General features: G+C 33.7%; 2 long non-coding RNA genes across 5 annotated transcripts in view; one reads left to right on the top strand and one right to left on the bottom strand.

The window, feature by feature from the left end:
- The first annotated feature begins 831 nt into the window (after positions 1–831).
- LOC141550288 (uncharacterized) lies at positions 832–12251 on the top strand. 2 transcript variants are annotated; one of them, XR_012484570.1, is made up of 4 exons: positions 832–1076; positions 1500–1596; positions 2717–2816; positions 11002–12251. It is a non-coding gene; the product is annotated as an uncharacterized LOC141550288 (long non-coding RNA). The 2 variants fall into 2 exon arrangements; XR_012484569.1 differs by lacking the exon at positions 11002–12251 and having other exon boundaries at positions 2717–4357.
- The window catches only part of LOC141550287 (uncharacterized), a 59565-nt gene continuing 43970 nt past the window's right edge, over positions 9974–25568 (bottom strand). The window contains exons 2-3 of one of the 3 annotated variants that reach the window (XR_012484567.1): positions 12390–12522; positions 9974–10698 (exon numbers count right to left, since the gene is read on the bottom strand). This is a non-coding gene — a long non-coding RNA (uncharacterized LOC141550287). Of the gene's footprint in view, positions 10699–12389; positions 12798–25568 lie in introns of those variants that run through there. The other 2 variants (XR_012484566.1, XR_012484568.1) reach the window with 2 other exon arrangements.

Raw genomic sequence — 25568 nt, 5'->3', positions numbered from 1 at the left:
TAGAAGTAACAGACTCGAGAAATCCAAAACCATTGGAAGCAGGTGCAAAGTGGAAGCCTTAAGCAAATGTGTTAGTGCAAAGAGCAAGAAGGGGCGGGGGGAAAAAAATAAAAAAGATTCAAGAACTAATCTCGTGTCTTCGATTCTGTTTAGTCTTAAACTCTGCTCTGATCCAAAGTCTCTCTTTTTCTTGCGCACTCCCAGGATCCTCTAGGAAATTTACCCAGGAGCTGCATTACACTGAGCAGCTAAGGATGGCAATTTCGAAGAGACTTGGTAGGGGGATGTTTAGGATGATATACCAGAAACTAACCCCTCCCTGACCTGCCGCCCCTCCCTTTTCTCTGATTTCTTTCTTTAGAGACAGGATGCCACTGAAAGATATCATGCGCGCGCACGCACACACGTGTCCCTCTTCAAGGAATACTAATAGGGGAACAGAGACACACGCACACTGCGAACAGCTGCTCACTCTTCATGATCCTGCCATGTTTATTTGGTGGTACATGTTTACATACAGCTTAAAATTATTTTACCACTTCCTCATTTCCCTGGGTTTCCGTCTCCCCCATCCCAAGTCTCTTCCTACTCCCAATTCCTTTTGGGCTCCTTTAGCCCCTCTATCTTTCGAATTAATTCACTGTAAATAATCAGTTCGGTATGAAAGGTCCCGCTTGTTTCCAGACTCCGAACGGTTTATTAATTCAGAGAATGTGATTGGGAGCAGGAGGAAAGGTGGGAGCCTATAAGAAATGGAGGAGGGGGTTAGAAAAAAAGACAAGAACGCTAAATGAGGGGGGAAGAGGGAGGGCAAAGGCTTTTCGTCTGCTCGTAGGCAGAAACAATTATATATACTATCATTACCAAAATTTTACACACACATACACACTCTTTGATTGCATCCATCGTATAATTATAATTATTACAGAAGGGCAGACAGGCCCAGCTTCTTGGTTTCTCGGGCTGGCTTAATGAGGTGCCCAGCTCCAGCTATTGTGATACAGGAAAAGAAGAGAAGACACTGTTATTAGCAGTTGTGAGCTGAAGAACTAGCAAGCTTACAGTTCTGACTTCAGGTAGATTGTGTGCCATTGGAAGTATTTAACTGAAACGAAATTATCAATCACTGAAAGATTTGAGGCAGGGCTAGTGATCTTAGAGAAAGGGCTTTTCTGTTGGGTTATCTCGGCCGTTTGGTGTGGTGGTAGTGGTAAGCAAGTCATTTCCACTAGTCAAACAATAGCACACATCAGTTTTCTCTCCACTGACCTAATCAACAAAACCTTCTTCCCTTTACCGTTTTGTTTTGTTTGGATGGATTCCTCTTTGCTTCCCCTTTTCTTTATCCTTTCTTCCTAGTTTTCCTTCTCTTCCCCACTGCACCTTTCCCCTCTCCCCACCTTGTTAGGTCAGAGTCCTCTTTGATTAATTTAAATGTATTTAATTCATTTAAATGTATTTCTTATTATTGTTTTTTTTTCCCCTTTTGTTATTCTTAGAGATTCTTTAGTCCAGGCTTCCCCAGTTCTGCGCCCTGCAAAGCAGTTTTGAAAAATTAGTGCAAAAAGCATGACAAAGCATTATGAGGTTGCCATGGTAAGTATACTTTTAAAAAAATATATAATTTCTTCTTGTGTTTTCTGTTTGTGGGCTGTTTTTAAAAGACTCATCACACACAAAGAGCTGGGGGTTGGAGAAAGATAGGGACAGTAAAAATAAAAAAAAAAAAAAAGAAACCAATAGATGCATTTCTCTTCACTATTATTGGGGGGGTTGTCATTTTTATGCTTGATTTTTGTAATAAAGCCTTGGGGTGGTAAGCGGCTTGATGCGGAGTTGGGAGTAGGCGGTGAGAAAAGGAAGCTTTGAGATGTATGTATGAAAACAAACAAACAAACAAACAAAAAGAATTAGGTTTATTATCTACCTTTACGTCTATCTAGCAAGTCTAATTTGCTAAATTCGACTTAGTAATGACTGCGTCAATTCTGATTAAAAAAAAAAAAAATGCTAGAGAAGGAACACTGACTTGTTAAAAAAATCTTACTTGCCTCCTTCAGCGCAATTCCATCTTTGGTCTTCTTCCTGGTCCTAGTTTTTTTGGTTTTATCTAGGTTACTACTAAAGATTAGATGCTAGTAACCTCAGGCACCTTTGCCCTAAAAGATGCACCCAACATTCAGTTCTGAAAAAGGATAATTCGGGGTTGAAGGGGAGGAAAGGAGAAAGTGTTTCCTACAGATTCACACAAAGACACACCCACCCACTCTTCCCTCCCCCCAAAGAAAAAGAAAGCACTAAATAGAGGGTTTAAATGTCTCTCTGCACTATCTTCCCCTTTCATTTGTTATGTTTTACACCAGTAAGATTTCTAGAGATGTCTTTTTTAGCCACTTTACTGGAATAACTACCCAATTTAGACAGTAGCGTCAAAATCAATAATATCAAGTTTGGTAAATGGCTAGACCTTTTCACAAGTCCTTCAGAGAATTTTATTATCTTATGGGCTACACATTTTAGAAAGAGAGTTAATTGTGCTTAGTATTCGTAAACTTTTCTGTTTGGGGATGTACTAGCCTTTTAAATCGTCACCAGCTGTTGCCATAGAGATGAATGTGATGCCCTATATTGTAAGGGACCTGCTTAATCAGTTAAAAAAAAAAAAAAAAAAAAAAAAAAAGCTGGGTTATCTTATCTTTTCTTTCATTTCTAAAAGGTGAAGTGGAAGAACATTTCTCCCAAAGAAGTTTGTGTGAGTTTCATTTGAAACAATTTATGAGTTTTTGATGTATGCTGAAATGCACACAAATACACAGGTGAGTGTCTATGTATTCCTATTTAGGATCAGATATTGGAAAGGACCTTACAGATCTTCTAATCCAGCTCCCCTATTTTTTTTCTGGGAGCTAAGGCATTTTTCCTGGAGCTAAGGCATTTTTCTCTCTAAAGCTATGGTAAAACTGGATAAATAGTAGCCAAAATCTCCAAATGAGAGACATCAGTGTTATTTTCTTCCTTTTGCATTTTTATGATAGACTAATTTCATTTATTGTAACAAAATTTACTACACCTGCAATTTTATGCTTATTCAGCTTTCCATAGGAAACTATTATTTTACCAGTAACCTTACCTATGTTACTATCCAAACAAAGCATTAGTTCTTTTAATGCTGCTCCTTAAAACTTTTGTGGATATAGCATCTTTTAGTTTAAGAATTTTAAAAACTGAAGCTATTACCCCAAACTTGTAAGTTAGCATAAACTGTATAAATATCCCAGGAAATGTCAAAATATATTTATGGCAAGAGAATAATTTGTGGTAGCTAAAATTTTCATTTAGAAGGGGTTTTTTAAATGAATTTATACTTTTAAACACTAAGCATCTAATTAGTGAACTCAGTGACAAATCATACTATCATTGTCTCAGATAATGCAGAGGGATTAAATTCTAAGGAATATTTAATTCCAGAACTACCTTTTGTGTCAAACAAAATAAGTAATAATCATAAATTAATAAAAATATTATCATAAAGTAAATAATCACCACAAATTAATGAGTTGAAACAGCTTACCCTGGCTATCTTATTAAATACATGTAATCCAGTTTAAAATGTACTTTTAAATTCAATTTTCCACCTCTGTGTTAATGAAAATGTCATTGCAGCCGAAAACAGCAAATAAAATAATTTAGCAGACAACTCAAATTCTAGATATTCATTTTAATAATCTTAGAATGAAGTATTCATTTATTAATGGCTGCACAATTATTATACATATATGTATCCAAACATTATACACAAATATGTTTGTAGACATATATAAATACATTTTGTCCTACCATTTGGGAATATTTAGAGCATTATAAATGTAGAGATTAACTTTCATTGGAATAGAATACTATCTAATATATTATCTGGTAGTATATGTTATATTTATCATCTACTTTTTTTCACTATTCTAAGTATAATAACAACATAGAAGCAACACAGTAGCTGTGCTCTAATACCCACTCACCATATACCAGAGAAAATTTCATAAATAGAAGAATATTCATAAGAATCAAGACCTAAAGGTTCTTTATAAGGGAAAATCTAGTACAGTCAGTAATCATTGACTCCAATGTGTAGCATATTTAAGATTCCCTTTTAAGCATGATTCAGTTTAGCATCTCTCCTGTAGTTAGGAGAAAAACAAAACACAACAAAATAAAGATTTTAAGGGAGAAATGCCAAGACTAGGATCATTTAGATATTGTATTTGCTTTTTATTTTAAAAAGCCCCCAAAACTGATATTTAAGGCAGCAAATACGAGTGAGAAAACAGAGACAAAGTTAATTGTAGCAGTAACTACATTCATAAAAAGCAGTGTAAAATGAAGATTAAGAAGATTACTATATTTTGTAGAATATACATTGAATATTTTATACAAACTTTGATAAACTAAAATGTTTACTCTTGGAATTTAAAAAAAAAGGTAAAATTAAATAACTAATGTTCTTGCTTAACATAAAATATGAGTGCTATATTAGAAAACTTATGGGAGATATGATAAATTACAGTTAATATAAAGTAGAATTTCCCTCCTTTTTGTATAATCTTCATTAGTGTTGGGAAGATGAGACTTAAAAATAGACGCATATTGGATAAAACAAACTTTTAAGGCATATGTTCTGTTTGGTTTATATATATATATATATATATATGTATATATATATATATATATACATGTGTATATACACATACATGCATTTGTATATGTATCATTTTGGCTCTAGCATGTGTGTATTAAATGACTTAAAAATAACTTATATTTGAGGAAGTAAATATTCCTGAAAAGTGTATAAATCAAATTTTTGAAAATCAGATTACTTGTAGTGCATTAAAGTTGAATTGAATCTTTTTGTCAAGTGAGGAATCCTTTTATAATGCAATTTATATTTTTCAAATATAAGTTTCAGACTTTTGTAGGGTAATAATACTTGTGTTATATTTAAGCTATATTTTAATTAAAATTTTATAGATTTATTTTATTTGAGCCATCACAGAAAAGGGTAAGAAATAAATATGTAAATCAGTCTTTTAAAATAAAAACAGAAAACAAAAGAAATACCTTATAGAAAGAATTTTTTTGCACTAAATTAATTATACTGACTGTCCACATTAACAGTATCTGCCAAAATTGAATACTCTCCATTTTTCCCGTGCAGATCTATCCCGAAAGATTCTTGAATTTAGACTAGAAAATAAGTTAAAATTATCATTTGGATATAAAATTCAGATCAAATTTTGTTCAGTAGTAGTGATTCTAAAAACTTCACATTGAATAAAGTAGCCAAGTATTTTTCTATCATTTCTTTTATTTGTATGTATAAAGTACTCTGAAATGTATTTTATTGGTAGAATCTTAACTTATAGATTGTTTCTGACCTATTGTGACTCCAACTGTATTAAAACTTATTTGTGTATTTCAAAGATTCAAGTACTTATTATGCCTAAGTATATATGTAAATGTTACATACATGTAAACACTATATATATATATCATCATAAAAGCTATGATTAAAAATCATTTGTGATACTTAAGAAATATCAGTGATGGGCTGTTGTTAAAATAGAAATTTATATAAAAATTAATAAATAACTGTAATTATGCTTCAGTAAAAAGCCAGGAATTTTTCAGCTCTCAAGAGGTAATTCCATTCTACATATGCCTTTATTATTATCTTTCCACTAAAATGAGTATCTCCCTCCCTTTTTAAGAGAGATGAGTCTAGGTTTTTATGCATGAAACATATAATTTTCAGTATATTTTTTAAACTTGTGATTTTTGTGAAACAACTTTTCATAAAATTTTTCTTTGAAATTGTCATCTTCATACTTCCACACATTTCATAAATGTCTTCTTAAACTCTTATTTTTATATCTACTTTTTCTTCACAAATGGGAATAACCCTGATCTATTTGGTTATATATATTATAAACCACAGAAAGTAATTTAAATAGATTTCTACATGGGTTGTGCTCAAACCATAAGTATTTTCCTTTTCTCTGCTCCTTTTCATTGCTTTCAGATATGAAGCTATGTTATACATTCTGGATCCTGAATTCATGAGGTTCCAAAGTCTTTTAGAATATTCAGAAAATTGAAAACAGGATCATAAAGGTCCAGCCTAGAAGCCATTTTATCTGCAGTTCAGAAAAGAGGAAAGCAGGTGGAAGCATTGTGGTACAATAGGAAAAACACTTATTGGCTTGGGTAATACATATTAAATGCCTACTTTATTTGAGGCACTGTTCTAAGTACTAGAAAAAGGTAGTCCCTCTTCTCAAGATGTTCACAATTTAAGGAGGAAGACAACATAGAAACAACCATGTACTAACAAACTATATACAAAATAAATGAGATATTATCAATAGAAGGAAATTATTAGCCTTAAGTAGGATTTAGAGCAAGAAATGCCAGAAATTAAATGAAAACAGTAGATGGAGCGTCTTCTATGAGACTCAAGAGATTTGAATTCAATCAAATTCTTATATTCTCATGCCCTGAACAAAATTTCCCTGAATGTGTCTGTTCCCTTATCTGTAAAATGGAGAGGAGGGGTAAACCATCCCTAGTTCTGTGATCTTATGACAAGTGTAATTTAACATTTAAAAAATAAAGGTGAAAGTAAAGACAAAGGACATTCTAATATGAATTTAAAGAAATGAATATTCACAGAGTACTTCCCCTACCCCTACTCCATATATTCTGTGATTTTTGTTTGTATCGGGGAAACTGTTATGGAACATTTTCCCCATATATCAACAATTTGTACGTCATAAGAATATGTTGAAAGAATAATACTCAGTGTTTTACAATTCCTGAAGTCAGACAAGCTCAAGTCCTTCCTGATTTCTATGACAAGCTCAAGTCCTTCCTGTCTATGAGACTCTTCTGCCTCTTTTTAGAAAACACTGAAGAAATTTAAATATTAAACCCTTGACAGAAATAACTAGAACCATAAATAAAGTGAGGAGATGGGGCATTTGGCTCAGGATAACTAATTTAGAGCATGCTGGCAATATGCTACTTTCTGTCCTTCAGCAGGTAGAAACAACAAAGCTTACCAACTAATTAGCAATAATGTTTAATTAAAATAAAGAGACCAGATGGTGAACTAGGGAGAATTCCTTCTTCAAACTGCCTAACATCCACCTAACTGGCAGCCTCTCCAGAATCCTGGAGTTGGTGCTCTTTCCAGCTTTTCTGTCTTCTCTCTGCCACCACAAAAGAAGACATATTTTAAAATTATAACCATAACAGTGTGTTGTATTTTACCCAGACAGAAATAGATTCCTAGTTACATTTCTGAAAAGAAAACTATGCTTAAGATTCACAAAGCATTAATTGGCATAACAAAAATTTAGAATAAGGAAGTCCAAAACCTATCTTCTATTGTATTAGGATCAATGACTAGCTAAAAATTGCCACATACAAAACCCCCCCAAAAAACAAATAAACTTTAAAATCTCTAATTTAATGTTTATTAATTCATCAATGTTAAATTTGAGTTTTAATTTAAACAACATCAGAAGACTTGGGTTAAAATCTTGGTTTTGTACTTATAATTAATGTGTCCTTAGGCGATAACCACTCTTTTGGATCTCGGTTTTCTTGTCCATAAAATGAAGGAATTGAACTACATGACCTTTGTGGACCTTTCTGCCTCTAAATCTATGAAGTCATAAATATGTTGTCTGGTTTTAACATGGAAAAAAAATTTGTTCTTTTAAAAGATAATAAAGACTTCTCTCGGTGCTAATGAAGAGACCTATTATTTTTCTTTATGAAAAGATTAAATGTAATGAATCTTCATTATGTAGAAATATCCTTCCCCTCCCCACCAAATAGCTCTCTTTTACAAGGACAATAAAAAGTAATTTGCTTACAAAGAGGGAGTACAAGGTACTGGATAGTTCAATGTATAGGATACTATGTTTTTCTTGATTAATGTATTTCCTGAATATGTTTGCAAATATGAGCCAATGTAGAAAACCTTTAACATGTTGATTATGCATGTTTTCTTGCTAGGATTAACATGAAGGGAATTTAGTAGCATGGAAAGGACCTTAGAAGTCTTCCAAACGAACTTTAGAATTTTACAGATGAGGACCTGAGAATCAGAGAGATTAATTGATTTGGTCAGAATTACACAGGTAATCATGCTTCCCATTGCAAGATGTGATTTCCATACCTTGTGAACAAAAAAACCCATTTGATAGCCCTGTAGAAACCATAGAAATACAAAAGTTAATGAATCACACAAATGTGGGTGGACCCTGTCTTTGAATATGACAATTTGGGAATGAAGCAATAAATTAATTTCAATGAAATAATGGGCATTTTTTTTAAATGGGCCTTTGAAAAGGAAAAATATGATTTCACTTAGTAAGAATATAAGTATTGAATCCAGAATTATAACTTTGCTTTATGTCATTGTTGCATTTTTCACTTACAACCAAGGGGAAAAGAAGTATTAGTAATGATGCTGTTCTAGTGGTAGAGAATTGATGTGAGAATCCCCTCTGGTCTCTGAGCAGGTCCAACATGAAAAGAATTCACAAACCTGAAGTCTTCATGGCAAAAAAAGGAAGTTTTATTTTTCACTAAGAAGCTCTCTTAGTGGACAAATCTCCTAATGAGGAGATTTGCAAAGAATGAGTGAAGAGAAACCTATTTTATGAGCAGATCTTGGGGTTGGGGCAGTTTGAGCTGATTATCAGTCCAAGATCTCCCAAATGAATGAAAATCACTTTGAAGGCTTTTTTCCCAGAATATGGAGTTTCCTGAATGGAGATCTGGCTACCCAAAAATTCAATGGGGGATGATTTGCCTGAGATTTCCAAATGAATGATGATGTTTATTTTAAGAAAAGGTTTGTCTTGTTTCCAGACAGGTTTCCTCCTTTTTCCAGACTCCCACCCCGAATCTCCCTTCTTTTCCAGATCAAAGGAGACACAATTCAGAGTAATTATTTTACAGATTAAAGGGGACACAATTTCAGAGTGATTATTTTACAGATTAAAAAACGCACTTTTCAGAGTTCACTCTCATCAGTAATATGAAGTTTTCCTTATATATACTTTTCTTCCTTAGTAAATACATCATGTGATGCCTTTAAAAAAATGTGAAAACTGTCTCTACAATAGTTCATATTTAAAATTGTTTTTGTCACACAATTACAGAATACCATCTTTGAAATATCTTTTAAAACCTTTAAGTTTAATACCAAATAAGAATATCATTACAAACTTTATTAATAATATAATTGGGATAGCCTGATCTTGTTGGGAGCTTCTCCAGGCATCTATTTCATGCTTCCATGTGATCAGTTTTAGGAAAATCCTCTCATCATTGTTATATGTGTAATTTTATAGGAAGGAAGCATATAAAATACTCTAACTCATTTTACTTGTGATTTTGAATAGCTTTCAGATTGGAATGATCTCCCCCCCCCATTTTATAGGCTTGCCCAATCCAGCTGTATATTTTATATGCTAATGTAAATTCTATTTTTGTTCCCCTTGGGGTTTAAGTGATTATAATTGTTGCTCTTCAAAAGCCAAACAGATGATGATTGCTGCTTCAGGAATATACCAAAAGAAACTGGCTTTCATTAAACCTGCTCATCCACTTCATAATTATCTCCATTTTATCAAGCCAAGAATCAGGGAAATGGCAAATACAGTTCATTGAAACCAGTTCAGTTATTTAAACATCACTTTTTTGAGCTAGCAAGAGGTGTTAATGGTGGGAGTGTTTTTATTTGACACTTATGTAGCCAGTACACTTATGCAGCCTAATGGTGCTGCCACCTGGGAGACTATGGACTTTGGAGTAAGACAAGCAAAGTTAGAGGCCATGGAAATCTCAAGTACAGGGGTGATAAGCTGAGTGACTCTAACAAGAAGTTCAGACTACTTCAAGTAAATACAATACATAGTTTGTTTATTGGCAGCTGTTCCAAAACATTTTATTTGCCTGTTCTCTAAGCTGGAAATAGAAAATGTAGTAAGGTTGCATCCAAAGTTAAGCATACTTATTACATGTATGGAAAATGTATAATATAAAGTTTCCTGGGAAATAAAAGACTCTACTGGCAGATATTTAAAAAATGTTCTTTTACATGACTCAAAACATGACATTTGTTTCCACTGGAGATTCCTACAGAATTTTTTTTTAAATACTATTTAGTTTAATTCTTTGGTCAGACAATAAATTCACACACATTTCATGAAGGCTGTTTTTCATAGGTTACTGCAATGAGGAAGATGTTTTTCCTTTACTCACAGAAATAAGTTCCCTGGCTTAGAAGCTATGTTCTCAGATGGGGGCATGATTTTGACCATAAATACACTGCTTTACATGGAGAATAATGCTATAGTTACTGCTTCCCCCACAGCATTATTTAGAAAACATCAATTCCTTAATCATAAAGTTCTATAGAAATAGGAGCTGTTATTTTTGTGGTTGATGGTTATGAGAATTCTCTTTCTGATGGCACAGGTGACGATCCCGGCAACTCCTACTAATGTGATTCTTTTCTTTATATTGGCTGCCAGCTTTGAGAAAGAAATTCCTCATTTAGGTGAAGAATCCAGGATTTTTCTTCTTTCTGTAGATCTGAAGGGACATAGTTCAATACCCAATAGGTTCCTAAAGGGAAGAATTAGGTATTAGATTTATTTAGAAAAGTAAAAAAATGGAACTTTTAGATCTTTTCTGTAGTAATTTTTTTCTTCCCCCTTTTCCATGTAATAGTTTAGCAAACTGAGTACCTTTTTACAAAATACTGATTAGCTTGAAGGTTGAAGTCTAAATATTTGGAGAATCCTAATGGAAAAAAAGTGGAGGTTTTATATAGTCCTTAAAAGAATACCTTTATGGTTTGTTTGTTTTTTTTCTCCAGACAACCTGTAATTTTGTCATTGTTTTAATTTTTTTCTTTTACTAATACAGGTGGAATGTTTGAAGAATTGCCTGGGATATTACTTATTATTGATCCTGATGTGGCAGAAGATAAGACTTGAACCCACAGCTTTGTGATTCTGAGGCCAGCTTTTTATCTTTTTCTGTCACAATGCCTTTTGCTCTTATTTTATCTTTCCAAATAGTGCCCAAAAGTTAGGTCATTTTGTCTGTACAACCACATAAACTCAGTAGGTAAAGTACTATGGAATCACTAAATTTTATAGCTAGAAGTAACTTGAAAATAAATCTCATCACCCCTTTCCTTCCCTCACTCTCATTTTAGAGGAAATGAAGGCCCAGAGAGGAAATGGCAAAGTTATGACTAAACCTCAGCTTCTCTGAGTGTTATTCCCATGTTAAAACTGAAGAAAGAATAAATTACTTGCTTATGGTCACATATAATGTTTAGAGGAAAGGGCACTATATGTGGAGTCAAGAAATCCTGCATTAAGTTCCTTTCTCTGATATACTATTTTTTGTAACAGGCAAGTCAGTTACTTTCCTCATTAGTAAAACAGAGACACTATTATCAGTAGTACTTATTTTCAAAGTTATGGTGAGTATCAGATTTATATAATATATTGGAAATGTTTTATTTAATGTATGATGCAAAATGTTGGCTGTTGTTATGACTATTATATTATATTAAGTTATGCTGCTTTAATCCCTCCGGGAATGCCACAACCAAATGACAACTGGCTTTTACGGGAGTAAGCAGCATGTTGACTTGTAGATTATGTATTTTAGATCAGAGGGAGAGATTAACAATAGCCTGAAACTCTTCTAGTTTTAGGTATCATAGGGATTTCTTCAACTCTTGCATGGAAATAATCTAGCCACAGTAAAATTGCTTGGTTGCTATACTAGGTATTTGCCTTTAGGCTTTCACAGTTAGTTAAATTAGCTAACCTATATCTATCTCTCCCATTCTGGTACTACCTTTTCCAGCGCCTAAAATATTCACAGAAACTAGAACTTTATATATATATACACCCCTTTTCTCTGCCATATCTCCCATGATCTGGGTCCTGGCTGTTGCAGCCAAATTTAAGTTTTGGATCAAGTAGAGTGAGAATTCAAGTTATCCTTAACACTTTCTCGAAGAGGTGTGAAAGACTATTTTTTTCAGAACATGTAAGATTTGAAAACTAAAATTGGTACCAGGTTTTCATTTTGTGATGGTAGTTACAATAATAAATATAAAACAATAAAACTAATAAAATGAGCAATATCATATATCTGGGCACATACATATATTACAATGCTTAATATATATATATATTAATATATACATATTTATATTATATATATATATATAAAGATGATAATGTATATATCCTCATGTATGTAATATAAATATCCATACACATTCTTACCAAACTATGAGAGGCATGGTGTAGTAAAATGTGAGGGATATCCTTGGAATCAATAGAAAAGGTTGAAATCTAACTCTGCCACTTGGTGGAAAATTGGGCAAGTTCCTTTATCCATGTCCCTACATTTCCTAATCTGAAAAAGAAAGAGTTTGGATTAGGTGATCTCCAATGTTCATCTGGCTCTAAGGAATTGAATGGAATGAGTATTTATTAAGCAGCTGCTATTACTACTGATATTAACTGTAAGCAACTAAATCATTGTCCTTCATTCTCAAAAAAGACTATGGCATCAGGGAGGTGATGCATTCAAATATCACAGAAAGAAATAGAAACAGAGCTTACATGACTTGCCTAGAATTAACTTGCTAGTGAGTATTTGAAGTCAGTTTTGAAGTCAGATCTTCCTGATTTGGGGCCAGCAATTTCTATGAAAGACTGTAGTATCACTATGCTTACTAGTTTATGGAACAGTGATTCCAATGGTTCTAATTTAGGATTAGGTTGACCTTATGGCAAACTGTTGGATCTGATTCAGAGCAGACAGAGCTTCCAGATAATGTTTATTCCAACCCAATTATACTACTGCCCTCTTGAAATGGTGAGAGTTTGAAAGGGCAACAAGCTTAACAGTAAAAAAAAAAAAAAAAAAAAAAAAAAAAATTAAATATATTCAGAGCTTGATTAGCTTACATTTAATTTGCATTAGTATATATGAAGGACAGTCCCAGTTTCAGATTTGCTGGACCACATAGCTCCAAAAGTGATTAGATTGCCTTTTCAATGAGTCACTCATTCAACTGAATATTCTGTTTACATGATATCCAAGTACATCAGGAGATCATCCCACTGACTGAAAAAAGTTCTAATACACATTTTTCCCAAGGCAGCATGCCTTAAGGATGCTCCAAGAAATCAGCTAACACAAAGCAGTTTGTGAAGTGGAAGTCACAACCAGTTTTTAATCCACAAATTGAGAATAACCTTATAGATAGGCCCCAATTCTACTTTAACCAGAGTGTAGACAAGGTCTATGTCCCTTCAAGTCAAGGTTGAAGCACATTGGCAGGGAAATTAAGGGAAGCTTGCATTGTAAATTGCGTGTGCTCTACTATGCATGTATTGTGCATAAAAGAATACTTTCCAAGGATGAACACCTGGAATATTAAATATTAAATTTACTTGGGGAAAAAGTGGCATATTGTATCTGAAAATCCTCTAGTTGTTACACCTTACTCATTTACAAAAACATGATTAAATAATCATCAAAATCAAAATCAAATAGGCAAAAACTTTATGCCTACCAAAAATATGAAAACAATCTAAAAGAATAAAGAGGTGAGTGAAGAATACAGTTTCAACTTTAACTCTCATATAGGCTGAAAGAGAAATCATCAAAGATTGGAATGACATGAAGAGTGTGACTATATCATGATATCATATAAGGGTTACTACAGTCATCCTATAAATCCAGATATAGTTTAATTGATAAAAGATGAACTTTTAAATTAGTGGACAAAGAAAATGTTTCATTTGCAAAAGGACTATCGAATGCCTTCTATCTTTATCCTCAAAGTCCACTAAGGTGGATACTGCACAATTTTTATTTTAACCTATCCCCCTACGTTTTTATGCTAAAAATTGTTATGTGATATTTATGTTATGTGATAAAGTCACAATGAATGTCATTTCAAGTTTCTTCTTTACAATAATATTAAAAATGAATTTAAATCCTCGCTAACAATATAATTCACACTTAGAATTTGCAGTTTTAGGATTTGATCTTTCTCATAGGGGCTTGGCACTATCATTTAGAATAGTGATAAATCATGCTAGCAATAAAAATTTATTTTCAATGGGTTTACATATCTTTCCCGTTGAATTGCATCAAAAATTATTTGTAATTGATTTTAACTCATGCCCAATAAATTGGACAAAAACTGATTATAACGGTCATGTGAGAGCATTTTCACTTTCTGCCTTTTCTTTTTAAATGCTCATATTTAACATATGTAAAAATTAGCTTGTTTTTAAAGAATTAAGGCACAATAGATCTTATTTTATTTTAAAAACATAATTTCTAATTTTGCTTTAATATTGTTTATTTGCAATTTTAATAATACCAACAATACAATTCCTTATATGTAAAATGAAATTTAGAATAGATAATTTATCCCCTGATCTATTAGTTTGGTAACCTTGTAAACAATGAAATAAGGTTAGTTTGAAATGACCTATTCTTAAGGGTACATTATCTAAATCTGTTTAATCCTCACAGCTCTTTAAAAATATTCACAAACTATTCTTAGATGATCCATTCTAGGAGTGTGTTTTATTTTTTAAACATCATCCTATATTTTCCTTTTTGCAATTGCTAACAATTATTTCTAGTTTCCATGAAATGAAGATGGCTATCATTTCCTCCATTCCCACATCTTTTTCCTGCTCTAAAATATCTATTTCCTAAGATAAACACCCCCAGTTCCTTCAAATAATTATCTTATGACCCATCCTGATTATAGCCATTTGGATGTTCTCCAAATTATCAATTTCTTTCTTACACTACGGTCCCCAGAACTAAAAACAATATCATATTATGTTTTAAATAAAGCCTAGATGTAGTCGGAGCAGGGCAGAGTATAGAGAGATTATTATTTATTCCCAGAAGCTCTGTCTTCACAATGAATTCCAAGATCACAGTGGCTTTAGGAAATGTTAATACCCATAATGTTGACTCAGATTGAGTTTACAATGCACTAAATACCCCAGATCTTCAAACAAAAGGTTTCCCAACTATGATACCTCATTATATTCTCAAAAAGCTGATTTTAATCCATATACAAAATTTTAAATTTATCCTTATTGAATTTTATTTTATTAACATCAGCCTAATATCTTTCAGTCTTATAAAGAGACATTGTGGATTTTTAATTAGCCAGTTTGCTAACTATCCCTTTCAGACTTGTACCCTCTGCAAAGTTGATGAGTCTGCCTTCTATCCCTTAATTTAGGTCATTGATTAAATCTATTCAACAGCATAGGGCCAAACATAGAACTCCAAAGGAAACATCCTTCCAAACTGTCATTGAATCACTAACAATCACATTTTTGTTGTTGTTGTTGTTTATTTTTTTTTATAATTATAGCATTTTATTGACAGAACAAAATCATGGGTAATTTTTACACCATTGTTCCTTGCACTCAGTCCTGTTACAACTTTTCCCATCCTTCCTTCCAGCCGCTCCCCTAGATGGCAGGCAGTCATATACATGTTAAACATGTTAAAATATTTCCTAGATACAATATATGTGTGCAGATCCGTACAGTTCTCTTGTTGCACAAGAAAAAATGGATTCAGAAGGTAAAATTAACAGTTTACACTCATTTCCCAGTGTTCCTTTTCTGGATAGCTGATTCTGTCCATCACTGATCAATTGGAATTGAATTAGCTCTTCTCTATGTTGAAGATATCCACTTCCATTAGAATACATCCTCATAAATCAACTGATGCTGAGTGAAATGAGCAGAACCAGAAGATCACTGTATACTTCAACAACGATACTGTATGAGGATATATTCTGATGGAAGTGGAAATCTTCAACATAAAGAAGATCCAACTCACTTCCAGTTGATCAATGATGGACAGAGGTAGATACACCCAGAGAAGAAACACTGGGAGGGGAATGTAAATTGTTAGCACTAATATCTGTCTGCCCAGGTTGCATGTACCTTCGGATTCTAATGTTTATTGTGCAACAAGAAAATGATATTCACACACATGTATTGTACTTAGACTATATTGTAACACGTGTAAAATGTATGGGATTGCCTGTCATCGGGGGGAGGGAATAAGGGAGGGGGGGTAATTTGGAAAAATGAATACAAGGGATAATATTATAAAATATATATATATAATAAAAAAAAAAAAAAAAGAATACATCCTCATACAGTATCATTGTTGAAGTATATAATGATCTTCTGGTTCTGCTAATTTCACTTAGCATCAGTTGATGTAAGTCTCTCCAAGCCTCTCTGTATTCCTCCTGTTGGTCATTCTTACAGAACAATAATATTCCATAACATTCAATATACCATAATTTACCCAACAATTCTCCAATTGATGGACATCCATACATTTTCCAGTTTCTAGCCACTATGAAAAGGGCTGCCACAAACATTTTGGCACATACAGGTCCCTTTCCCTTTTTTAGTATTTCTTTGGGATATAAGCCCAGTAGTAGCACTTCTGGGTCAAAGGGTATGCAATTTTGATAACTTTTTGGGAATAATTCCAGATTGCTCTCCAGAATGGTTGGATTCATTCATAGCTCCACCAACAATGCATCAGTGTCCCAGTTTTCCCACAGCCCTACCAACATTCATCGTTATTTTTTCCTGTCATCTTAGCCAATCTGACAGGTGTGTAATGATATATCACAGTTGTCTTAATTTGCATTTATCTGATCAATAGTGATTTGGAACACTCTTTCATATGAGTGGAAATAGTTTTAATTTCATCATCTGAAAATTGTTTGTTCATATCCTTTGACCATTTATCAATTGGAGAATGGCTTGATTTCTTATAAATTAAAGTCAATTCTCTGTATATTTTGGGGATGAGGCCTTTATCAGAACCTTTAACTGTAAAAATGTTTTCCCAATTTGTTACTTCCCTTCTAATCTTGTTTGCATTAGTTTTGTTTGTGCAGAAACTTTTTAATTTGGTGTGATCAAAATTTTCTATTTTGTGATTAATAATGGTCTCTAGTTCTCCCTTGGACACAAACTCCTTCCTCCTCCACAAGTCTGAGAGGTAGACTATCCCATGTTCCTCTAATTTATTTATGATTTCATTCTTTATGTCTAAATCTTGGACCCATTTTGATCTAATCTTAGTATGTGGTGTTAAATGTGGGTCCATGCCTAGTTTCTGCCATACTAATTTCCAGTTTTCCCAGCAGTTTTTGTCAAATAATGAATTCTTATCCCAAAAGTTGGGATCTTTGGGTTTGTCAAACACTAGATTGCTATTTTTATTCTCTATCTTGCCCTGTGAACCTAACCTATGCCACTGATCAACCAGTCTATTTCTTAGATAGTACCAAACGGTTTTGGGGACTGTTGCTTTATAATATAGTTCTAGATCAGGTACAGCTAGACCACCTTCATTTAATTTCTTTTTCATTACTTCCCTTGAAATTCTCGACCTTTTGTTGTTCCATATGAATTCTGTTGTTATTTTTTCTAGGTCATTAAAATAGTTTCTTGGGAGTCTGATTGGTATAGCACTAAATAAATAGATTAATTAAGGGAGTATTGTCATCTTAATTATATTCACTCGGCCTATCGAAGAGCACTGAATGTCTTTCCAATTATTTAAATCTGACTTTATTTTTGTGGCAAGTGTTTCATAATTTTGCTCATATAATTCCTGACTCTCCTTTGGTAGATATATTCCCAAATATTTTACACTATTGACCGTTATTTTGAATGGAATTTCTCTTTGTATCTCTTGCTGTTGGATTGTGTTGGTAATGTATAAAAATGCTGAGGAATTATGTGGATTTATTTTGTATCCTGCAACTTTGTGAAAATTCTGAATTATTTCTAATAGCTTTTTAGCACAGTCTTTGGGGTTCTCTAAGTATACCATCATGTCATCTGTGAAAAGTGATAATTTGATTTCCTCATTTCCTACTCTAATTCCTTGAATCTCTTTCTCGGCTCTTATTGCCGAGGCTAGAGTTTCTAGTACTATATTGAATAATAATGATGACAATCTTGTTTCACTCCTGATCTTACAGGGAAAGGTTCTAATTTATCGCCATTACATATGATGTTTACTGAAGGTTTTAAATATATGCTCCTTATTATTTTAAGGAATAGTCCATTTATTCCTATACTCTCAAACGTTTTTAGTAGGAATGGTTGTTGGATTTTATCAAATGCTTTTTTTGCATCTATTGAGATGATCATATGGTTTTTATTAATTTGATTATTAATATGGTCAATTATACTAATAGTTTTCCTAATATTAAACCAGCCCTGCATTCCTGGTATAAATCCCACTTGGTCATAGTGTATTATTCTGGGGATGATTTTCTGAAGTCTATTTGCTAATATCTTATTTAAGATTTTAGCATCAATATTCATTAAGGAAATTGGTCTATAGTTTTCTTTCTCAGTTTTTGATCTACCTGGTTTAGGTATCAGTACCATGTCTATGTCATAGAAAGAATTTGGTAGGACTCCTTCAATCCCTATTTTTTCAAATAGTTTACATAGCATTGGAGTTAGTTGTTCTTTAAATGTTTGGTAGAATTCACATGTAGGAAAAAATATGGGAAGCTGCTAGAAAAAAATCAATTCAGATATGGAGGAGCCACAATAAGGATAACCCAGGATCTAACAGCGTCTACATTAAAAGAATGAAGGGCCTGGAATATGATATTCTGAAAGGCTAAGGAACTTGGTAGCAGCTTCCAATATTTTTTCCTTTGTCTGATGGTTCTTGAACTTGGTCACTATATTTCTTGGCGTTTTGATTTTAGGGTCCCTTTCAGTAGGTGATCGATGAATTTTTTTCAATGTCTATTTTACCCTCTGTTTCCAAAATGTCTGGGCAGTTCTCTTTGATAATTTCCTCGAAAATAGTGTCCAAGCTCTTTTTTTCCTCACATTTTTCAAGGAGTCAGATTATTCTCAAATTGTCTCTCCTGGATCTGTTTTCTAGGTCTGTTGTCTTTCTAATAAGTTACTTGACATTCTTTTCAATAGTTTCATTTCTCTGGTTTTGCTTGACTACCTCTTGGTTTCTCCTTGAGTCATTTCTACTTGTTCGAGTCTAATTTTCAATGATGTATTTTCTTCACTCACTTTTTTTAATATCTTTTTGTAATTGTCCAATTGTGTTTTTATCTTCCATGGAATTTTTTTCCATTTTAACCACTTTATTTTTTAGAGAGCTGATTTCTTTATCCAGCTCACTAATCCTGTTTTTTTTGGAGTTGTTTGCCTTTTCTAATTCACTGATTTTATTTCTCAATGATTTGTTTTCTTTATCCACTCTGTCTTTAAATGCGTGGAATGACTTCTCCAGGCTCTCTTGCCAAGCTTCCCTTTCCTTTTCCCATTTCTCTTCTAGCTCTCTTGTGAGAGGCTTTTTTGATATCTTCTTTGAGATTCTTTTGTATTGAGGAGCAGATCATATCCCCCTTAGGGGATTCCTCTGGGGACAGTCTGTTTTTAGTCTCCTCAGTATTTGAAGTCTGCTCTCTCTCCACACAGAAACTGTCAATGGTTAGAGCCCTTTTGAATTTTTTGTTCATTTTGTCAAGAGCGGAATGGAAGAAAACAAACTGACAAGAGAAACAACTGGTCTGTTTTGGGGGGGGAATGGAGCTGGATGGTGTTAATGGGCTTCCTCTACAGACTGGGGGTAAGGCAGCAGAGAGCCACTAACAGAACAGAGTTGGCTGGGCTGAGTCTGAGCTCTGAGGCTCTGAGAATGCTCTGAGGCTCTGAGGACATGCTGAGTCACTCCAGGTGGGGGGTTGGGGGGTGGCCGGGTTCCGAGAGAGATGCTAACTTTCCGGGGTTTTAATCCTCACCTCCGGTGTTTACACCCTCTCTGGCTGCTCCTGGCTTGCTGCCAAGACGGAGTATCCACAGTGGGGTAAAAGCCTTTCCCAGAAACGGCAGAGATTGTACCCCTCTCCTTTGGGTCTGAGCTGTGTGAGCTGCCTGTCTTGCTCTGGCTTGCCTGCCCTCAGTCTGTGCCTAGTCTGTTCGACCCTCCCCCGAGCAAACACAGACCTTCTCTGGGGAATTTCAAGGATGTCTTCTCTTAGTGATTATTTGTGGGTTTCTTTTCTGGTCAAGCATTAACTCTGAGGCTTGTCATGAAGTAAGTTCTGAGAGTAAGCCGGAGCTCAAGCAGCTGTGTGCCTCCACGCTGCCATCTTGGCCGGAACAACAATCACATTTTGAATGTGGCCATTCATTAAACTCTCTAAAGTCACCTAATTGCATTATTATCTAGTCCATATTTTCCGTAAGTGTCCAATACATTTTCAAATGCTTTGCTAAATATATATATATATAAATATAAATATATATATATATATATATATATATATATATATATATATGATCAAGATCATTTCTCTGATTCATTATACATTTTTTGTTTCCAGTTCCCTGGAACTGAGGTTAAGTTTGTTGACTTGTAGCTTGAAAATTCTCCTTTTTTACTTTTAATGAACACTGCTGAGACCACAAATACCATATAGCCATATATTCCTCTCCAAATGAATCACAATCATTCAGCTAACACTGAGTTAGCAATCAGATCCACCAGTTTCTTGAGTTCCTCAATGTGTAGTTCATTTAAGCTTGGTTGATGAACTAAACAGTAGCTTCTTTCCTAAAACCTTCTTTATGTTTGGTACCAGATTTCTGACAGCTACTATTTTCATTCAAATGCAGTGAAAAGGTCATTCTTTTTTTGGCAGAGAGAGAAGAGAACAAATGGGAATTCAGAAGCTTTACCTTCTCTATGTTATCTGTAATCATCACATTGACTTCAAGCAGCACTCCTATACATTATTTAATCCTTCTCATTCCCCCAGTGTGAGCTAAAACAAAAACTCCTTCCCAAATAAAACAGACAAAAAACTCAAAACAACCCACCCTTTTTGCTGTCTTTCAGTCCCCACAGTAACTTTCATTTCTGAGCTTTCATTCTTCTGTTCTTTTTATAGAATCCAGCCTATGTTATGTATTCATCCTGTGTTATGTTATATTTACATCTTTTTTACAACTCTATTTAAAATGTTTATCAGTTGCTTTGTGAGTTATTCCATGTGAATCCATGCTGGCCTCTACAAATAAGTTCTGCTGTTCTTTCTCATTGGAATTTTTCCTCTTTTGTCTTCAGAATTTCATTCTTTAGTTTTCCAATTCTTCCTGGCTGACATATCCTACATAATTTTAGTCCAAGGGATCTTTATTTTCTCTTGGACTCCTTTTTTTTTTTTTTTTTTTTTTTTTTTTTTTTTTTTTTACAAGATGATTTTTTTTTTATTATATATATATATATATATATATATATTTTATAATATTATCCCTTGTATTCATTTTTCCAATTTACCCCCCCTCCCTCTATTCCCTCCCCCCCGACGACAGGCAATACCATACATTTTACATGTGTTACAATATAGTCTAGGTACAATACATGTGTGCGAATATCACTTTCTTGTTGCACAATAAACATTAGAATCCAAAGGTACATGCAACCTGGGCAGACAGATATTAGTGCTAACAATTTTCATTCCCCTCCCAGTGTTTCTTCTCTGGGTGCAGCTACCTCTGTCCATCATTGATCAACTGGAAGTGAGTTGGATCTTCTTTATGTTGAAGATTTCCACTTCCATCAGAATACATCCTCATACAGCATTGTTGTTGAAGTGTACAGTGATCTTCTGGTTCTGCTCATTTCACTCAGCATCAGTTGATTTAAGTCTCTCCAGGCCTCTCTATATTCCTCCTGCTGGTCATTTCTTACCGAGCAATAATATTCCATAACCTTCATATACCACAATTTACCCAACCATTCTCCAACTGATGGACATCCATTCATCCTCCAGTTTCTAGCTACAACAAAAAGAGCCGCCACAAACATTTTGGCACATATATGTCTCTTTCCGCTCTTTAGTATTTCTTTGGGATATAATCCCAGTAATAGCGCTGCTGGGTCAAAGGGTATGCACAGTTTGATAACTTTTTGGGCATAATTCCAGATTGCTCTCCAGAATGGCTGGATTCTTTCACAACTCCACCAGCAATGTATTAGTGTCCCAGTTTCCCCACAGCCCCTCCAACATTCATCGTTATTTGTTCCTGTCATCTTAGCCAATCTGACAGGTGTGTAGTGGTATCTCAGAGTGGTCTTAATTTGCATTTCTCTGATCAGTAGTGATTTGGAACACTCTTTCATGTGAGTGGATATAGTTTCAATTTCTTCCTCTGAGAATTGTCTGTTCATATCCTTTGACCATTTATCAATTGGAGAATGGTTCGGTTTCTTATAAATTTGGGTCAGTTCTCTATATATTTTGGAAATGAGACCTTTGTCAGAACCTTTGTTTTTAAAAATATTTTCCCAATTTGTTACTTCCCTTCTAATCTTGTTTGCATTAGTATTATTTGTACAGAAACTTTTTAGTTTGATGTAATCAAAATCTTCTATTTTGTGATCAATAATGATCTCTAGTTCTCCTCTGGTCATAAATTCCTTCCTCCTCCACAAGTCTGAGAGGTAGATTATCCTCTGTTCCTCTAATCTATTTATTATCTCCCTCTTTATGCCTAAATCATGGACCCATTTTGATCTTATCTTGGTATATGGTGTTAAGTGTGGATCCATATCTAATTTCTGCCATACTAATTTCCAGTTTTCCCAACAGTTTTTTCCGAATAATGAATTTTTATCCCTAATGTTGGAATCTTTGGGTTTGTCAAAGATTAGATTGCTATAGATGTACCCTTTTTTGTCCTTTGTATCTAATCTGTTCCACTGATCTACCGGTCTATTTCTTAGCCAATACCAAATGGTTTTGGTGACTGCTGCTATATAATATAGCTTTAGATCAGGTACACTTAGACCACCTTCCTCTGAGTTTTTTTTCATTAGTTCCCTTGCAATTCTTGACCTTTTATTCTTCCATATGAATTTTGTTGTTATTTTTTCTAGGTCATTAAAATAGTTTCTTGGGAGTCTGATTGGTATAGCACTAAATAAATAGATTAGTTTGGGGAGTATTGTCATCTTTATTATATTCGCTCGGCCTATCCAAGAGCACTGAATGTCTTTCCAATTATTTAAATCTGATTTTATTTTTGTGGCAAGTGTTTTGTAATTTTTCTCATATAATTCCTGACTTTTCTTTGGTAGATGGATTCCCAAATATTTTATACTCTCAACATTTGTTTGGAATGGAATTTCTCTTTGTATCTCTTGCTGTTGCATTTTGTTAGTGATATATAAAAATGCCGAGGATTTATGTGGATTTATTTTGTATCCTGCCACTTTGCTGAAATTTTGAATTATTTCTAGTAGCTTTTTAGCAGAGTCTTTGGGGTTCTCTAAGTATACCATCATGTCATCTGCAAAAAGTGATAGTTTGATTTCCTCATTTCCTACTCTAATTCCTTGAATCTCTTTCTCGGCTCTTATTGCCGAGGCTAGCGTTTCTAGTACTATATTGAATAGTAATGGTGATAGTGGGCAACCTTGTTTCACTCCTGATCTTACTGGGAAAGGTTGCAGTTTATTTCTATTGCATATTATGCTTACTGACGGTCTTAAATATATACTCCTGATTATTCTAAGGAATAATCCATTTATTCCTATACTCTCCAGAGTTTTTAGTAGGAATGGATGTTGGATTTTGTCAAATGCTTTTTCTGCATCTATTGAGATGATCATATGGTTCTTATTAATTTGATTATTAATATGGTCAATTATATTAATAGTTTTCCTAATATTAAACCAGCCCTGCATTCCTGGAATAAATCCTACTTGATCATAGTGTATTATCTTGGAGATGATTTTCTGAAGTCTTTTTGCTAATATCTTATTTAAGATTTTAGCATCAATATTCATTAAGGAGATTGGTCTATAATTTTCTTTCTCAGTTTTCGATCTACCAGGTTTAGGTATCAGTACCATGTCTGTGTCATAAAAGGAGTTTGGTAGGACTCCTTCATCCCCTATTTTTTCAAATAATTTATATAACATTGGGGCTAATTGTTCTTTAAATGTTTGGTAGAATTCACATGTGAATCCATCTGGCCCTGGGGATTTTTTCCTGGGGAGTTGATTAATAGCTTGTTCTATTTCTTTTTCTGAAATGGGACTATTTAAGCAATTTATCTCCTCCTCTGTTAATCTAGGGAGCCTATATTTTTGGAGAAAGTCATCCATTTCACTTAAGTTATCAAATTTATTGGCATAAAGTTGGGCAAAGTAACTCCTTATTATTTCTCTAATTTCCTCTTCATTGGTGGAAAGATCCCCCTTTTCATTTGTAAGACTATCAATTTGATTTTCCTCTTTCTTTTTTTTGATCAAATTTACCAAAGGTTTATCTATTTTATTGGCTTTTTCATAAAACCAACTCTTGGTTTTATTTATTAATTCAATAGTTTTTTTACTTTCAATTTTATTGATTTCTCCTTTTAATTTTTGTATTTCGAGTTTAATTTTTGGTTGGGGGTTTATAATTTGGTCTTTTTCTAGCCTTTTAAGTTGTAAGCCCAATTCGTTAATCTTCTCTTTCTCAATTTTCTTCAAATAAGCCTCTAAAGATATAAAATTTCCCCTTATTACTGCTTTAGCTGCATCCCAAAGATTTTGATATGATGTCTCATCATTATCATTATCTTGGGTGAAATTGTTAATTGTTTCTATAATTTGCTCTTTCACCCAGTCATTCTTTAAGATGAGATTATTCAGTTTCCAATTACTTTTTGGTCTATTTACCCCTAACTTTTTACTGAATGTAGCTTTTATTGCATTGTGATCTGAGAAGAAGGCATTTATTATTTCTGCCTTCCTACATTTAATTTTGAGATCTTTATGTCCTAATATATGGTCAATTTTTGTATAGGATCCATGAACTGCTGAGAAGAAAGTATATTCCTTCCTATTGCCATTCAGTTTTCTCCAAAGGTCTATCATACCTAGTTTTTCTAATGTTCTATTTACTTTTTTAATTTCTTTCTTGTTTGTTTTGTGGTTTGATTTGTCTAAATCTGAGAGTGCAAGGTTGAGATCTCCCACTATTATAGTTTTACTGTCTATTTCTTCTTGCAGTTCTCTTAACTTTTCCTTTAGAAAGTTAGATGCTATACCACTTGGTGCATATATGTTTAGTATTGATATGGCTTCATTATTTATGCTACCTTTCAGCAGGATATAGTTTCCTTCCTTATCTTTTTTAACGAGATCTACTTCTGCTTTTGCTTGATCTGAGATAAGGATAGCTACCCCTGCTTTTTTGGCTTTACCTGAAGCATAATAAGCTCTGTTCCAACCTTTTACCTTTACTCTGTATGTATCTCCCTGCTTTAAGTGTGTTTCCTGTAGACAACATATTGTGGGGTTCTGCTTTTTGATCC

Source organism: Sminthopsis crassicaudata, chromosome 1 (assembly GCF_048593235.1).
Source record: "Sminthopsis crassicaudata isolate SCR6 chromosome 1, ASM4859323v1, whole genome shotgun sequence".
Taxonomy (NCBI): Eukaryota; Metazoa; Chordata; class Mammalia; order Dasyuromorphia; family Dasyuridae; genus Sminthopsis; species Sminthopsis crassicaudata.
Note: the sequence above shows the minus strand (reverse complement) of the source record. Positions and strands in the feature narration are given on the sequence as shown.